At 38.0% G+C, this 13,075-nt stretch overlaps 1 long non-coding RNA gene across 6 annotated transcripts in view; it reads right to left on the bottom strand.

Moving 5' to 3' along the window:
* The window catches only part of LOC144323906 (uncharacterized), a 137,906-nt gene that overhangs the window by 73,765 nt on the left and 51,066 nt on the right, over positions 1-13,075 (bottom strand). For 4 of the 6 annotated variants that reach the window (XR_013389251.1, XR_013389253.1, XR_013389256.1 and 1 more), the window contains exon 2: positions 6,926-7,099. The exons of 1 other annotated variant lie outside the window; for it this stretch is intronic. This is a non-coding gene — a long non-coding RNA (uncharacterized LOC144323906). The remainder of the gene's footprint in view (positions 1-6,925; positions 7,100-13,075) is intronic. One more of the 6 variants, XR_013389254.1, reaches the window with a different exon arrangement.

The raw sequence follows: 13,075 nt of genomic DNA, 5'->3' as shown, positions 1-13,075 counted from the left end.
CCTTTCAAAACTAGTGATTAGCACATTATGTTATAGATCTAGTCAACACTATTTCCATTTTAGCAGAAAATTACGATAATGCATCTAGGTTTTGTAATCCTACCAATACAGAGTACACATTCTGTGTGTGTGTGTGTGTGTGTGTGTGTGTGTGTGTGTGTGGTTTTTTTAAGAGAAGAAAAAGGAGGGACAGGGGAAAAGCAAGAGAAAGAATCTTAGGCAGGCTCCATGCCCAGTGCAGAGCCCAGCATGGGGCTTGATCTCACAACCCTGAAATCATGACTTGAGCATAACCAGGCACTCCACACATTCTGTATTTTATCATACATGTGCAATAACCTTTGACTCCTGTGGAGGAAGTTTAGGTTTGAACTCAAGAAAATATTAGAGAAAATCAAACTGCATGTATAGAGATGTAAGAAGTGAAACAGCTCAAAAAAATCAGTATTATAATTCTATGTAAAACATTAAAAAGAACACATATTCTTAGCAACAGTAAGAGATAATTTGGTGGGGCAGCCCCGGTGGCGCAGGGGTTTAGCACTGCCTGCAGCCCAGGGCCTGATCCTGGAGACTCTGGATTGAGTCCCACATCGGGTTCCCAGCATGGAGCCTGCTTCTCCCTCTGCCTGTGCCTCTGCCTCTCTCTCTCTCTGGCTCTGTCTCTATGAATAAATAAATAAATAAATAAATAAATAAATAAATAAATAAAATCTTAAAAAAAAATTTGGTGGGAATGAATCCTATTGCTACCTGGCTCCTGTCTATTAGTAAAGTACCAATAGAAACACAATTTAAAAATAAGTACATTTCAGCAGACCGTGGGTGGCTCAGTCAGTTAAGCATCCAACTCTTGATCTCAGCCCAGCAGGGAACCCTCTTAAAAATAATAATAATGAGGGGATCCCTGGGTGGCTCAGCGGTTTAGCGCCTGCCTTTGGCCCAGGGTGCGATCCTGGAGTCCCGGGATCAAGTCCCACATCAGGCTCCCAGCATGGAGCCTGCTTCTCCCTCTGCCTGTGTCTCTGCCTCTCTCTCTCTCTCTCTCTCTCTCTCTATGTCTATCATAAATAAACAAATTTTTAAAAATAATAATAATAACAATAATAATAATAATAAAAGGAAAGAAAGAGAAAGAAAGAAAGAAAGAAAGAAAGAAAGAAAGAAAGAAAGAAAGAAAAAAGCATTTCACACCAATTCAAACTTAAATCCTGTGTTAGAGAAATAAAAACTCACCCTGGGATTAAAAACACCACAATAAAATAGTAAATTAGAAAGTAAATGGTTTCTATCTCTCCAGACTCAAAGAACTAATGATAAAGGTAATATACTTTGAAAGCCAGATTGAAGGATGCTGAGAACAACCTACCACAGCATCAGAGAGGTTACATTATGAAAGATACCAAGGTAAGCAAGAGGTTACAAGTCCTTAATTAAAAAAAAAAAAAAAAAAAAAGACAAACCACTTTAACTGAGAAACAAGGCAGAGAAGTCTTATTCCCAGAAAAAGCGTGAGAGATCCCCAGAGTTTTTAACTAGACTGATTGATAGAGACCTTCCCTTATACAGAGTAAATCTATAATAACTAGGAGAAGTGACAGTTTTTACAGATACCTAACAACATGAGATCATAAGGCATAAAAAGAAATAGAGAAACATGGCCAATTAAGAAACACAATAAATCTCTAGAAGTAAGTCCTAAAAAAAACATATATCTATGAATTACTGGTCAAAGAACTCAAAATAACCATCTTAAAGATGATCAATGAGCTAAAACACACACACACACACACACACACACACACACACAAAGCCAACTAAATGAAGTCAGGAAAACAAGGCATGAATAAAATAAGAATATTAACAAAGATATAGAAACTATTAGTTTTTAAAAAAAAAAAACGATTAAAAAGAACTTAAACAGAAGAAATAATCAGTGAACTTAACAAAAATGAGTCAGAAGAGCAAAAAGAAAAAAGTATTAAGAAAAGCAAAAAAAGCCTAAGGGATTCATGCGAGATATTCAAGAACAATATAAAAGTCTCAGAAGAGAGATCCCTGGGTGGCTCAGCGGTTTGGCGCCTGCCTTTGGCCCAGGGCACGATCCTGGAGACCTAGGATCCAATCCCACGTCGGGCTCCCGGTGCATGGAGCCTGCTTCTCCCTCTGCCTCTCTTTATCTCCCTCTCTCTCTCTCTCTATCATAAAAAAAAAAAAAAAAAAAAATCATCCTAAAATTATTTAAAAAAAAAAAAGAAGAAGAAGTCTCAGAAGAATAGAAAGAAAAAAAAAAAAAGGAGAGAGGTTATTTGAAAAAAGAACAGCTGAAAACTTCCCAAATCTTAGGAGAGTAATAAAAAGACAAATTCAAGGGAAGCCCTGGTGGCGCAGCGGTTTAGCGCCGCCTGCAGCCCCGGTGTGATCCTGGAGACCTGGGATTGAGTCCCGCATCAGGCTCCTTGCATGGAGCCTACTTCTCCCTCTGCCTGTGTCTCTGCCTCTCTCTCTCTCTCTCTCTCTCTCTCTCTCTCTGTCTCTCATGAATAAATAAATAAAATCTTTAAAAAAAAAAAGACAAATTCAAGAATCTCAACAAATTCTCACTAAAATAAACTCAAAGAGGTATGCCTGGGTGACTCAGTCAGTTAGGCATCCAACTCTTGCTGTCAGCTCAGGTCCTGATCTCATGGGTTGTGAGATCAAGCCCCCATATCAGACTCTGTGCTTAGTGGGGAGTCAGCTTAAGATTCTCTCCTTCTAACCCTCTTACACTGTTGGTGGGAATGTGAAATGGTGCAGCCACTCAGGAAAACTGTGTGGAGTTTCCTCAAAGAGTTAAAAATAGACCTGCCCTATCACCCAGCAATTGCACTGTTGGGGATTTACCCCAAAGATTCAGATGCAAAGAAACGCCGGGACACCTGCACCCCGATGTTTATAGCAGCAATGTCCACAATAGCCAAACTGTGGAAGGAGCCTCGGTGTCCATCAAAAGATGAATGGATAAAGAAGATGTGGTTTATGTATACAATGGAATATTCCTCAGCCATTAGAAACGACAAATACCCACCATTTGCTTCAACGTGGATGGAACTGGAGGGTATAATGCTGAGTGAAGTAAGTCAATCGGAGAAGGACAAACAGTGTATGTTCTCATTCATTTGGGGAATATAAATAATAGTGAAAGGGAATATAAGGGAAGGGAGAAGAAATGTGTGGGAAATATCAGAAAGGGAGACAGAACATAAAGACTCCTAACTCTGGGAAATGAACTAGGGGTGGTGGAAGGGGAGGAGGGCGGGGGGTGGGGGTCAATGGGTGACGGGCACTGAGGGGGGCACTTGGCGGGATGAGCACTGGGTGTTATTCTGTATGTTGGTAAATTGAACACCAATAAAAAATAAATTTATTTTAAAAAAAAAGATTCTCTCCCTCTGTCCTTCCACCCACTTGTGCTCTCTCTTTCTAAAAAAATAAATAAATACGTTTTAAAATAAAATAAAATAGACTCAAAGAGATCTATACCACTACAATTATGATCAAGCTATAAAAAGTCACAAAGGGAGAATTTTGACAGTAGAAAGAGAAAAGTGCCTCATTACGTACCAGAAAAAGTATTATAAGACTATCAGGGATTTTTCTCAGCAGAAAGCTTGCAGATCCGAAGACAGGGATAATAAACACACACACATACATACATACACACACACACACACACACACACACACACACATTCAGGTGATATATTTCAGAAAGTCAGAAAATAAAAAACTGCCAACAACAACAACAAAAAAAAATGTATCTTGCATCTGGGAAGATGGAACAGTAGAAAGCACAAGGAATTTGTTGCCCCCATTGGACAATTGCCCTTGCAAAATGTCTCTAATATAACCATTTTGGAATTCTGGAGTCCATTAAAGACCTGCAACTTAAGGGAAATGGTTGAACTGTAAGTTGCATTAATTTTGGCCTATTTCAGCTCTTGGTACAGTAGCAGCTGCCCCCAGCACCATGACAAGCAACTGTACACATGTTCCTGAAACAACTGCACACAGTTTGTTAGGGGAGCCAAAGTGAGCCAAAAAGATCCTCACCTTCAAATATTAGGCATCTGTTGTGACTGATTGTGACTGTTATGACTGATTGCTACTAATGATCAAATTGGAGAAAAGAGGCAGATAGCCTTTGTTACTGCAGCTCCCCTTACTGTTGCAAACCCCTCCTTCTCTAGATAAAGTGGTTTCCATGAGATTTAAAGGGCTGGTACCCAGGACGCCTGGGTGCCTCAGCAGTTGAGCGTCTGCCTTCCAGCTCAGGGCATGATCCCGGAGTCCCCAGATGGAGTCCCACATCAGGCTCCTTGCATGGAGCCTGCCTCTCCCTTTGCCTATGTCTCTGCCTCTGTGTGTGTGTGTCTCTCATGAATAAATAAATAAGATCTTTTTTTTATTTAAAAATTAAAAAATAAATAAAAGGCTGGTACCCTTTTTCTCTCTTCATTTTCCTCTTTGTCTCTTTTCAAAACTCAAATCTTAGAGACTGGGACATTCAAAAGTGACTACATATACAGGAAAAATTTTAAAGTGGTCATGTATGTCCAGGGAAAGGCACAGGCTCTGAAAAGACTTGAGAATATCTTAAGTTTACATCTTAGGAAGAATTTTGGCAAAAAGACAGCCTACAACAATTAAAAAAAAAAAAACAATAAAGGCAGCAACAAAAAAAAATCACACCCTTGGAAAAAGGAAGAATCTAATTGCCAAAGTTTTCACATTATTAGATTCAAATGTCCAGTTTTTAACCAGACAATCAGAAAGCATACAAAGACTTAGGCCACCCAGGTTGCTCAGTGGTTTAAAGCCGCCTCCAGCCCAGGGCCTGATCCTGGAGACCCAAGATCGAGTCCCACGTTGGGCTCCCTGGTAGAGCCTGCTTCTCCCTCTGCCTGTCTCTCTGCATCTGTGTGTGTGTGTGTGTGTGTGTGTGTGTCATGAATAAATAAATAGAATCCTTTATTTTTAAAAAAGTAGATTTCTAAAAAAAAAAAAAAAAAAAGTAGATTTCTAATGAGAAACTTCAGAGGCCAGAATGATGTGGGTTAATACATTCAAACTGCTAAAAGGGAAAAAAAAAAAAAAAAAAAAACCGTCAACCAAGAATCCTATAGCCAGGAAAACCATCCTTCAAAACTGAGGGAGAAGTTAAGGTATTCCCAGAAAAACAAAAGCTGAGGGAGCTTGTCACCATTAGATCTGTTCTGCATGGTGAAATGAAAGGATACTAGATGGTAACTCAGAGTCTTATGAAGAAATAGTTTGCATATTAGACCACAAAATGAGTCCTAATAAATTTAAGGAGACTGAAATCATATCACACATATTTTCTGACTACACTGTATGAAACTAAAAATTCGAGCAGCCCGGGTGGCTCAGCGATTTAGTGCCACCTTCAGCCCAGGGCGTGATCCTGGAGACCTGGGATCAAGTCCCACATCAGGCTCGCTGCATGGAACCTGCCTCTCCCTCTGCCTGTGTCTCTGCCTCTCTCTCTCTCTCTCTCTCTCTCTCTCTCTTTCTCTCTCTCTCTCTCGAATAAATAAAATCTTAAAAAAAAGAAACATTAAAAAATAAATAAATAAATAAATAAATAAATAAATAAATAAATAAATATTAAAAAATAAGAAACTAAAAATTCATCACAAGAAAAAACTGGAAAAAAATACAGACACCTGGAAACTAAACAATATGCTACTAAACAGCCAATGGGCTTATGAGGAAATAAAAAAAATACACATAGAGACAAGAGTCAGCAATCAGACAACAAGAACAAAAAAATAAAAAGCATCCAAATCAGCAAGAAAGAGATTAAACTTTCACTACTCACATAATATTCTATGTAGACATGCTATTCTATGTAGAAAACTTAAAGGACTTCACACAAAAAATTGCTAGAACTGACACACAAATTTAGCAAAGTCACAGGATACAAAGTCAACATACAGAAATCTATTGCATTCCTATACACCAAATGATGAAGCAACAGAAAGAGAAATCAAGGAATCAATCCCATTTACACCAAAAACTATAAGATACCTAGAAATAAACCTAACCAAAAAAGTAAAATATCTATACTCTGAAAACCGTAGAACACTTACAAAAGAAATTAAAGAGGCCACAGAGAATGGAAAAATATTCCATGCTCACTGGAATAAAAAATATTGTTAAAATGTCCATTCTGCCCCCAAACACTACACATTTAATGCAATCTCTATCACAGTACCACTAGCCCTTTTCACAGACCTAGAACAAACAATCCTAAAATTTGTATGTAACCATGAAAGATCCTGAATAGTCAAAGCAATCTTGAAAAGGAAAAGGAAAGCTGGAGACATCACATTCTGGACTTCAAGATACATTATGAAGTTGTAGTCATCAAGACAGTATGAACAAAAACAGATACATAGATCAATGAAACAGAACAGAATGACCAGAAATGGACCCAAAACTATCTGGCCAATTAATCTTTGACAAAGCAGGAAAGACTCCAATGGAAAAAAGACAGCCTCTTCAATAAATGATGTTGGGAAACTAGACAACAATATGCAAAAGAATGAAACTGGACCACTTTCTTACACCATACACAAAAATAAATTCAAAATGAATGAAAGACCTAAATGTGAGACAGGAATCCATCAAAATCCCAGAGGAGACCTCAGCCATAGAAACTTCTCACTATACATGTCTCCAGAGGCAAGGGAAACAAAGCAATACTGAACTATTGAGACTTCATGAAGATTAAAAAAAATTTCTGTATAGCAAAGGAAACAATCAACAAAAACTAAAAGGCAACTGACAGAATGGGAGAAGATATTTACAAATGACATATCTGATAAAGGTTTAATATCCAAAATCTATAAAGAACTTACCAGGGATGCCTGGGTGGTTCAGCAGTTGAACATAGATGCCAAGATGGCTCAGCAGTTAAGCGTCTGACTTTGGCTCACGGTGTGATCCCAGAGTTCCAGGATTGAGTCCCACATTGGGCTCCCTGCAAGGAGCCTGCTTCTTCCTCTGCCTGTGTCTCTGCCTTCTCTCTGTGTCTCTCATGAATAAATAAATAAAATCCTTTAAAAAAAAAAGAACTTACCAACTCAACACCCCTAAAACAAATAATTCAATCGAGAAATGGACAGAAGACATGAATAGACATTTTTCCAAAGAAGACATACAAATGACCAACAGACACATGAAAAGATGCTCAACATCACTCATCCACAGGGAAATACCAACCAAACCACAGTGAGATATCACCTCCAGTCAGGATAGCTAAAATTAACAACACAGGAAACAAAAGATGTTGGCAAGGATGTGGATAAAAAGGAATTCTCTTGCACTTGGGAATGCAAACTAATGAAGCCACTCTGGAAAACAGTACGGAGGTTCCTCAAAAAGTTAGCAATAGAGGTACCTTACAACCCAGCAATTGAACTACTAGGTATTTACCCAAAGGATACAAAAATACTGACTCAAGGGGGTACGTGTACCCTGATGTTTATAGCAGCATTATCAACAATAGCTAAATTATGGAAGGAGCCCAAATGTCCATCAACAGATGAATAGATAAAGAAGAGAGAGAATATTACTCAGTCATCAAGAAGGATGAAATCTTGCCGTTTGCAATGACATAGATGGAGCTAGAGTTTATCATGCTAAGCAAAATAAATCAGAGAAAGACAAATATCATGATTTCCATCATATGTAAAATTTAAGAAATAAAACAGATGAGCATAGGGAAAGATGGGGGAATGAGAGGGAGGTAAACCATAAGAGACTCTTAACTATAGAAAAGAAACTGAGGGTTGCCGGAGGAGAGGAGGGATGGACTAAATAGGTAATGAGTATTAAGGAGTGCACTTGTGATAAGCACTGGGTGTTATATGTAAGTGATGAATCACTAAATTCTATCCCTGAAACTAGTATTATACTATAGTATAGTATTATAGTATAGTACTATAGTATAGCATAGTATTATACTATACATTAAGTAACTAAAACTTAAATAAAAACTGAAGCATCTGGACTACCTGGGTGATTGGTCCATTAAGCATCTGCCTTTGGCTCAGGTCATGATCCTCGGGTCATGAGATCGAGCCCCATGTCTACCTCCCTGCTTAGTGGGGACTCTGCTTCTCCCTTTCCTCTGCCCCTTTCCCTGCCCCTTCTCTCTGTCTCTCACTGTCTCTTTCTCTCTCTCTCAAATAAATAATAAAATCTTAAAATTTAAAAAAAGGACACTCTTTACATTGCTTTAAAAAATGAATAAAGGACCTAAATGTGAGACAAAAAATATCTATAAAATTCTCAGAAGAGAACAGAGAGGAAAAGCTTCATGAAATTGAATTAGGAATGATTTCCTCCTTATGTACCAAAACTGGAGCAATAAAAGGAAAATAGACAAATGGGACTACAACAAACTTAGAAATTTCTGCTCATCAAAGAATATTATCAACAGAGTGAAAAGACAACTTCTGGAATAGGTGAAAATATTTGCAAATCATCTAGAAATCACACAAGAAATTGATACTTGGAATTCATGGAAAACTCCTAAAACTCAAAAACAAAAAAGAAAATGACCTGATTTTTAACATGAGCAAAGGACTTGAATAGGTGTTTCTACAAATGGACAATTAGCACACAAATAAATACATAAATGTAAATCAAAACCTAAATGAGATATCACTATTTTCATTAGGCTGGTTATTATTTTAAAAAATAAATATTGGTGATGATGTGAAAAAATTGTAACCTTGTAAAGTATTGGTGTGAATGTAAAATGATATAGCTGCTATTAAGATAGTATGGCAGTTCTTCAAAAATTAGAAATAGAGGGATGCCTGGGTGGCTTAGTGGTTGAGTGCATCTGCCTTCCGCTCAGGGCATGATCCTAGAGTTCCTGGATGGAGTCTCAGATCGAGCTCCCTGCATTGAGGCTGCTTCTCCTCTCTCTTCCTATGTCTCTCTGCCTCTCTCTTTCTGTGTCTCTCATGAATAAATAAGTAACAATCCTTGAAGAAGAAGAAGAAGAAGAAGAAGAAGAAGAAGAAGAAGAAGAAGAAGAGGAAGAGGAAGAAGAAGAAGAAGTACTAGTAGTAGTAGTAGTAGTAGTAGTAGTAGGCTGGTCACCAGAGCACCAAAGAATCTGAGAAAACACATACGATCTTTGATATTGGAGCAAATCCCACAGCATAAAATAACTAAGATGAATGAATCAAACTGACAGAAGAAACAAGATAAATAAAGAGTTAGTGTGCTCATCAAAACTTGAGAAGATAGAACATTAGAAAATAAGAAAAGGCTGCTTTGAAATGGAACAATCAGAGAACAAGAAAGTTAAATTAATAAATAGGATGAGCAACATTTGAAAATGTAATAAAGGGCTTGAAGACAAAAATCTTCCAGGTAATATAGGGCAAGAAGTCATAGAGATAAAAAGTATGAAAGAAAGATATAAAGGATAAATTAAAGATGCCCAAAGTCCATGCAATAGTAGTTCCAAAAATGGGCAGCCCCGGTGGCGCTCCGGTTTGGCGCCGCCTGCAGCGTGGGGTGTGATCCTGGAGACCTGGGATCGAGTCCCACATCAGGCCCTCTGTATGATGCGGGCTCCTCTCTCTGCCTGTGTCTCTGCCTCTCTCTCTCTCTCTCTCTCTGTGTGTGTGTGTGTCTATGAATAAATAAATAAAATATTTTAAAAAAATAATAGTTCCAAAAATTAATCCAAAATATGCAAGTAGGAAAATAAACAAAAATGGAAGAAAAATTGAAAGAGCTGAAAAAAGACATCAGTATTCAGACTGACAGGATTTATAATTACAAAGTGGGGAAAATAGGGAAAAAATAAATATCTACCTATGTTTTACTGAAATTTAAGAATATTAAAAATATAAAGAATAGCCTAAAAGCTCCTCAAGGTGGTGGGACAAGGAAAAGAACAGGTTACTAACGAAGGGATAGAAATTGAATGACCTTAAGATTCATTATCAGACAATGTTAGAGAAGGATCCGGATCAATTCCTTTAAAATTATGAGTGATGGGATCCCTGGGTGGCTCAGCGATTTAGCACCTGCCTTTGGCCCAGGGCGCGATCCTGGAGTTCCCGGGATCGAGTCCCGCGTCAGACTCCCAGCATGGAGCCTGCTTCTCCCTCCTCCTGTGTCTCTGCCTCTTTCTCTCTCTCTCTCTCTATGTCTATCATAAATAAATAATCTTTTTTTTTTTTTATGATAGTCACACAGGGAGAGAGAGAGGCAGAGACACAGGCAGAGGGAGAAGCAGGCTCCATGCACCGGGAGCCTGACGTGGGATTCGATCCCGGGTCTCCAGGATCGCGCCCTGGGCCAAAGGCAGGTGCCAGACCGTTGCGCCACCCAGGGATCCCAATAAATAATCTTTTTAAAAAATAATAATAATAATAAAATTATGAGTGATAATTATTTTGAACCTAGAATTCTTTGTGAAAGTAACCTAAAGACGTTTTTGAGGGAACAAGCATTCCTATTTCTACACTGTCTTTGTGGAAAATTATTTAAGTATGTAGGCTAAAAAATTTTAAAAAGAAATTAAGAAGAAACAAAGAAGTTAAAAGAAAAATAAAGTCATAATATTCAAGAAACAATGAAACTAACCCAGAAGTTTTGTGAGAAGAAAACACAAGAAGAGCAACAAGCTTAGGAAATAATCAGTTTAAGATAAAACAAAAAGTCAAAAGACTTCCGTCGGAGATCCGGACAATGCTCTGGGGGACAGCCTGGGCACAAAAATTATTAAAAGCTCTCCAGCTAATTCTAATGGACAGCCAGAGTTGAAAACTACCAGTCTATACATTTAAACACTGGTTGGGGTGGTGGAGGAGAGCCAATATTTACAAAATTATTACTGTGTAGGGACAACTGGGTGGCTCAGCAGTTGAGCATCTGCCTTGGACTCACAGCGTGATCCCGACATCTGGGATCGAGTCCGACTTTGGGCTCCTTGAAGGGACCCTGCTTCTCCCTCTGTCTGTGTCTCTGCCTCTTTCTGTGTCTCTCATGAACAAATAAATAAAATCTTTTTAAAAAATTACTACTGTCTAAATATTGCTCAAAATAGATCCAATCAATAAGTTAGGATATCATTACTTTCCCTACTTGTTTCAGTAATAAAAAATTTCTTCAATGCAGCAAAGTTTGAGAACCACTGCCATTGACAAAGCAGACTTAATTATGTTTACAGAACAAATGTAAATGTTATCATCTGCATTCATTAGAATTAAATTCAGCTGGTATCAGAGTGTCCCCCAATAAAACAGTGAAATAAACAAGCTAAAAGTTTATTTCCCATTCATGTAAAAGACATTTTGTAGAGGAGTCAATACAGAGCCAGTAATAATACACCACAAAATTGTCAGAGACTCAGGTTTACTATTCAACCATTTCTAGAGCACATTGTCAGCCTGAATTCCACTCTGGCCACCAGAGCACTGAATAATTGCCCAACTAGAGGTGACCAGTCCAGGGACTGCAGCCACCTTAAGGCCTGCCCAACCACCCAAACCCTAAAGAGGCCAATTTCAACCCCTTTAACTCTTTAAGAATGTAAAACTTATAAAGAAAATATTGGATTTTCAATGAAAATCATAATCTTACTCCCATTTGGTAAAATAAATGCTTATGGAAAAAACTATATCATCTTTTCCTCTGAAATATACCATCCACAAACTAAGGACATAATGTTGGAGACATTTTCCATAGAATGTTACACTTGAAAGAGTTTGTCTAGCAAATACACTGAATCTACCTTACTGTGTTAAATCCTTTTCGCCTTTCACAAAGCCATGATCACAGGAAAATTATCTCTAAAAATCATTTCAGCCCATTATAAGCTATAACATTCAATCCACCTAGGGACACCTGGGTGGCTCAGCGGTTGAGCATCTGCCTTTGGCTCAGGGCTTGATCCTGGAGTCCTGGGATTGAGTCCCGCGTTGGGCTCCCTGAATGGAGCCTGCTTCTCCCTCTGCCTCTCTCTCTCTCTGTGTTTCTCATGAATAAATAAATCTTTAAAAAAAAATTTGATCCACCTATATATCTAAACAATTGCCAAACAAATGCTAAAATTGCTAGCATTTTCCCTTCCATATGATTTTCATCTTGTTTTGGTTTCCCTCTTTTCATCATTCCCAGGTAATACATACGGCAAGAAATTCCAAGGATATTTCAATGCCTTATTAACCATTCCAGAAAAAGAATAAAGCATCACCTGGGAGGAATGTTTTGAAAGTTTTTTTCTGGGAAAAGAAAGGGAATGTATCTGCCTTCTACTGTAAGTCAATTCTCACACACGCCATCAAATATCTTAATATGTAGAATTCTTCCCTAAAAACTATAAAGGAATTCTACATTCTTGAATGAAAAAAACAAAAACATAAACAATTAGGGTAGTACGTTTTCCACTTCCTTGTGAATTCTACTTTCACTGTGATTCTTGATGAAACTCATGGCCCTGTTTCTCTTCTGTGTCTCTCATGAACAGATGTTAGGAGGCCCAAGACCAGCACCACATTCTCTACCTTTTGGAGGATGTGAAGGAGGTGACAGGCAGCATCCCGTGGTTCAGTCTTCTTCCAAATTACTTGACAGAACACATATGGAAGTTTAACACTTACTGTTGAATATATCTTTGTTTTACACAAAGGACATAACTTGTTTCACTCGTACATCACTCATTCAACATCTTGCTGCTCTGAGGCAAACCATTACATAATGGGAACTTGTTGCATGAAAATAACTATACACATGCTGCTCAGTTTTTCATATATACATATATATGTAATTTTAGAAGCAAAATTGTTTATAGCTTTGAATTTTTTTTCCCAAACAACACCTATTAATATGTTGAGGATATCTAACATTCCATGGCAAAGGGTAGGGTAGTTCCAATAGCTTAAAGTTTAGAGCCAAAAATTTCAAGTATAAGTCCTTGGTTTCATTCCCTATTAATTATGACATTTTGGTCAAGTTGGTCAATATCTGAAACC

Source organism: Canis aureus, chromosome 11 (assembly GCF_053574225.1).
Source record: "Canis aureus isolate CA01 chromosome 11, VMU_Caureus_v.1.0, whole genome shotgun sequence".
NCBI lineage: Eukaryota > Metazoa > Chordata > Mammalia > Carnivora > Canidae > Canis > Canis aureus.
This window is presented reverse-complemented; position numbering and strand designations above follow the sequence as displayed.